Here is a 6,000-nt window from a genome sequence, read left to right as displayed (position 1 = left end):
TTGGTGAGAATTTGAAAAAAAAAAAAACCCAAAGAAAACACATAAGTATATTTTAAAATGTTATCAGCATCTGAACAATTGAAAGTATTCCAAATACATACAGTATTTGACTCAGGGTGGGTTGGTTTTTTTTTTGCCATTGAACTCTGAGTTCACCATACCTCATGCTCACAACTGTTTATCTACATGTCAAACCACATATTTGTTTCATGACAATATATTTATCACTATTTGTAAGATGTCATAATATAAATCCCTGACACTTATGAAACGTCAAGCTTAGAATTATGAGAATATATGATATCTTTCAAAGACAAGAGAATGCTCGCCATCTAAAGACCACAATTAGTCACACACACTACATATTATACAATACTAGAAAGACAGTGCCGGATCTCCAACCTTCTCTCCATGGGGGATATTTAAGAGGCATGGGAAGTGTTTAATTGTGAAAACGTGGGTTTTGAGTGTTCAACTGAGTGCAACCCGACTGAGAACTTAATTACAGGAAATAACTATAGGAATGAGGCGAGAGCCATTAGGCATGGGGTTGGTGGGTACAGTGGCCATTAGAGAAACATTCATTTAAACTAATTCTCATTTAGCAACAAAGGGAGAGGGAGGAAAGAGGGAAGATGGGGGCCAGTCAAATGGTCCAATGCGTTTTGAACTCAAATCAATTTAATCACTCTCTCTCTCTCTCTCTCTCTCTCTCTCACACACACACACACACACACACACATTCAAGCTGCTTCATTGGCAAGAAATACAGTACATATGTAAATATTGAAATACATATAGTATGTACAGTAAAATAATAATAATAGTGAGCATTATCCAAAAAACCCCAGTGGCTAAAGTGCATGACGGGGCACACGCACAAACATACACACACACCCTCTCTCTTTCTTTCCCTATCTCTCTCGCTCTCTCTTTCACTCTCTCACCCTACCTATCTATCTCTGTCTATCTTCCCCACACATACTCAAATAGAATACCCCTGCTCTGTCATCACAACGGCTCCTCTTAATAATATGCCCACATACAGCATCACACAAACTCGGAGTGATTAGTGTGGTAGGCAGTAGGGGGTGCTTGTGAGACATAAACCCCTGCTCTTTCGTCCAAATCTTTATCAGACCAGCCTTACCTGGTGGACTAACAGCAGTGATAGTGATGTTAATGTTGCGCCTTGCCAATCTTTTTCTACCATTCTGTTTTCTCCCTTTTTTTTCATCTTCATTTGTTTGAGCATCTTGGAACGTCCATTTACGATTGCCCACAAAAAATATGATGAGCACATTCAATTTAAAATTTTCAATTTTCCAAATGTGTGTGATTGCCATACCCAATGGCACACTCTATGTGCCTATGATACCCTACATCTACTGTTGTGCCAAAATGGGTACATTTTGGTTGGAATGTCTGTATGACCAGGCATGATATGGACGTACAGTACCATGCCAATATGTGAAGTTACCATAGCAACGCTATTCACTATTCTATGTTCACTGGTCTGGGGATGTTGTTAGTCACTTCAGGCACTGGGTCATTGCATACCAAACCAGGAGGTTCACCATTTGTTTATTCTTTTTCATTCAGCATCACTCCCTCAGTTTGTTCATGGTCTAGTGAACAAATAACCGGACTGCAGGATTTGGGGGGGTGGGGTTCGTCGGTGGGAGAGAGAGAGAGAGAGAGAGAGAGAGAGAGAGAGAGAGAGAGAGAGAGAGAGAGAGAGAGAGAGAGAGAGAGAGAGAGAGAGAGAGAGAGAGAGAGAGAGAGAGAGAGAGAGAGAGAGAGAGATTGTTGTCACTGCTTGTTATATGAATTCAGATTTACTGGTTACTCTTCTACTTCCATGCAGTGAGAGGGAACCTTTATAACACTCAGTATAGATAAATAAAGGCAGTAGATTACCGTATACATCTTATCTGCTTCAAATGCATGGTTATTTTCTTTCTTTCTTCCCTCTGCAAAATCCAGGATAAAGAAATTGCATTCTATAATTATATTGTAATGGGCCGACACTTGAACAATCAACAATCTTTTCATTGATTAGGAACAATTTTAACAGTGATGATGTTTGAAGCAGCAATCTTTCATTACATGTATTTCAAGTGCAGGTCATGGAACATTTGGCAGATTGAAAAAGCAATTACTGATAAAAGTATACATTTTTCATTCAGCAAGACTCATTCTTTTGAGGTAACCCTCTGGAGGCATTCAGAAATTAAGGTATGCACAATTATATTTTCACATTCACTTTCTTCTGGGGAAAAATAAGCACAACCCATCTGTATTGAACTACACCACTCTTATTTAGTTACTGGAGCATATCCCTTCCTATTCCAACCAAAGACATTTTTTTCTTAATGTGAAAGCACAGAGTGCACAGTGCTGTCGTGACTTACTATTGTCAATAAAGATCTCATGGCACTCTACTGCAAAGGGTACAGATGTCCTGGCCAAATTAACAATTTGTCTCGCTCAGTCAGAAAATTTCTTGCTGCTACCAGCACCTCCTGGAATGAACAGCACATTTATGCACAAGTATTTTCTTCTATAAACGTTTAAAAATGTTATCTTTGGCTAGTAAGTTGTCTACACTACACTCTCTGAAAAAATGCTTCTTTGGCTTATGCCGATAGAGAAACCATTTTCGGTACTTTATGGAACTCATTTATGCTAGCAATTGGAACCCTTTCTGAGTGTGTACCAGCTAATTTGGCAGGTAATCACCCATCATTCTATTAAAAATATCTCTGTCTGGTAAAGCAGTGAAATTGCCTGGTGAATTTTGGGATGCATCAACCACTGTTGCCAGTGGACGTAAAGTTACTGTCCCTGCTGTCGTTCAATTAACATTAAATTACACAATGTATTTTTTCTGAATCCTTGTTATCCTTGTTCTTCTTCCCACTCAGGTTCCGTGGTTGCCAGCGCAATTGCTTAATTGTTTACCAGGGAGGGAAATTCTGAAACAGGTTCAACAGTTCAGAGTTAGGAATACTGGGGCTGTGATTATCTCCATATATATAATTGCTGTGTGGGGCTGGTGTGTTTAGTTTTATACAGTGAAATCTGAAATAGTATTTCCCCCTTTTCTGATATACTCTATTATTGCACAACCTGGTGTACAGGTCTGCCTAATAAATAAATCACTGAGTGTATAGGGACAGGTAAGACTGCACGTAGGGTGATGCTTTTCTATAGACACATCAGGGCCTCGTTCAGCCCAAACCAAACGAAGCAAAACGTTTATTTAACCTGTCGTAAAACGTTGCACATCATTGGGAGAAAACATATCGTTCAACACAGAAACCGTAGCAAAAGGTTTTCAGATTCAACATGCCCCATGTTAGGAGTGGTTGCCAAGCCTTGTATTGAAAGAAGTAACATGGTGGTTGGTCGCACAGATTTTTATATGCACAAGAGGGCATTGGAGAAACACGATGAAAATATGAAATATGTCCGTTCTTTAGTTTTGGAGAAGTAAGCGTTTTAAATGTATCATCCTATTTTCAACCGGTTGAGAATGTTCTCCTGTAGTGCGTCCCATGAGGATAATCAGTCCTTATCCCTCCCCTATAACTCGTGACCCATAGTTTGCGCCGCTGGCCTCCAGGCAAGACAATGTAAATATTTTACTAACGATTTACTAAATAAGAGTGGGTTTTAAAGACTATTAGACCATTTCTGATTATATTCATTTATTGTTATCTAGCCAGCTAGTTTGCTTTCAAAATGTGACATTATCGATAACGTTAGCTAGCTAGTTTGTTTTCATTAGGACGTTATAGACGTGCTTAACTTTAAAAAATATCATTAGATAAGTCAGCGTCCTTACCTTAGCTATCGATAGTTAATATACACAGTTAGTTAGTTAGTTAGTTAGCTAGCTTGTCTCCCAAGATGAGCGCAAATCATGGAGATAGCAATGGTAACAAACAATAATGTGTGGAAAGTGGGAGCACGGTGTGCCAATTAATGGACAGTTCTCATTACCACACCCAGACATTTTAAGTGAACTTTTGTAGTGGGAAATTTAGGCTTCGAAAAATAAGTTTTAAATACATTTAAATTATGTTGTTGCCAAAAGACAACTGTCAAGCGTTACATTCAACCACCAACCCTTTTGGTTAGCTAGGGCAGGTAGGTAACGTTAGGTGGTTTATACGATTTACCTAGGTAGTTAGTCTTCCCTTTTTTCATTTCAGCTAGTTTTGTTTTATTTTGTTAATTTAATTTTTCTTTGTCAACACCATCACCCCAAACCTTGGTTGTGTTTTGCTAGCTCACCACTGCAAAAGTTTCTCACCTAGCACCCCTGATCTGGAGCCTCCTCCAGTGGCTGGTTGTGCCAGGTTACCAACCTGGCCTAAATAGGAATGTACCTATGTACTTCAGCCAGTCAAGTGTGCGCCCTTTGATTGCCAGTCCATCGGACTTGTATCATTAGCGCATATTCGTTAACCTCATATGCACCAACATTGTTCTGCAAAATGACTTGTTTCATTATAAAAGTGTGTCATTCAGCCTGGAATAAAATATGTAGCCTCAACAAAATGGCCAGTCTATCGGGTTATAACAGTTAGCATCGTTATAGGACATTACTTAGCCTTTCATATTAACTTTGCTCAGCTAAATGGTTAATTGCCTGGCTAAATGATTTATGGTAATGCTGAGATCTGAAACCTCATCTTGTGGCTATGTGTGTCAGGTCTGTAACCTCGCCTAATCAGCAATATCTGCAATCTTGTCCTGAAGCCAAGTCTACCAGGATCACAACACAGTCTAAGTAACAAGACCCAGGTCTGCAACATACAGTGCAGTCTTGTATGTACTTAGACAATTGGTACAATTTCTGTTCTTTTGGCTGTGTAGTCCAGCACATTGGATTTGATTGTTGGTGGCAGACAGGGTGGTTTCAGTATCTCAGAAACTGCATTTGCCTGGGTGGGGCATCATACATTTATTCTGCTGAAAAACATTATTGGAGAGCTGGGCAGTGCCAAAATACTGCCAGGCATCAATGGGAGGAAGCAACTGAAATGAAACTTCATGTTTAACTCAATGTCTTAAAAATCATACAACAAATAGACATTATACTATACTCATAACCACACGCCTGCCATTCTATCAGTTTCACAAGAGTTTATCTCAGGTCAGAATGAGTGTATTTTGAATGGGCTTAAAACCCCTGCAGTGAAATGTGCATAATGATTGCTCAGTGCCTCTAAGCCAAAACACTCTGGTTATGCACTATGACCAGCATGAGGTCACATGTATTGTTATTATTCCTGGCTTTGGGGACAAGTGTTCAGGGCGCCTTTACATGTTTGGGGTATATGCGTGTGCTTTAGTGTGTGTATATGTCTGAGCGTATTTGTGTACTGTATGTGTACTGCTCTGTGTGTGTGTGTGTGTGTGTGTGTGTGTGTGTGTGTGTGTGTGTGTGTGCGCGCATGTGTGTGTGTGTGTGTGTGTGTATGTGTGTGTCAGTAAGTATAAATTGGCAGGCGGTAATTAAATGCACAGACCTCTCCGCTATCTCCTCCTCCAGCCGTACACCAGTGACGCACGAGCCGGCTGCAGAAGAGTGAGTCATCCGGCCTCCAGGGAACTTCACCCCTCCCACTCTCTCTCTCTCTCCCTCTCTCTCTCTCTCTCTCTCTCACTCTTGCTCTCTCTCTCCCCTTCTCTCTCCCTGTCCCTCTCTCTATCACTCTCTCTCTCCCCTTCTCTCTCCCCTTCTCTCTCTCTTTCTCTCTCTCTCTCTCTCTCTCTCTCTCTCTCTCTCTCTCTCTCTCTCTCTCTCTCTCTCTCTTTCATATAGCAGGTACTTAACTGGGATTAGCTAACTACTCATCCAGGCCAAAAGTTCCTTTGCCTCCAAAATCATCACAGTCAAAACCTTTAATGACTGCTGGGTCACTACAGGTATTTTACAGGTAAGTTAAATCATGTTATTTCACAATTTAAACTTTTTTTCAGATG

Source organism: Conger conger, chromosome 3, assembly GCF_963514075.1.
Source record: "Conger conger chromosome 3, fConCon1.1, whole genome shotgun sequence".
NCBI classification, from domain to species: Eukaryota; Metazoa; Chordata; class Actinopteri; order Anguilliformes; family Congridae; genus Conger; species Conger conger.
This window is presented reverse-complemented; position numbering follows the sequence as displayed.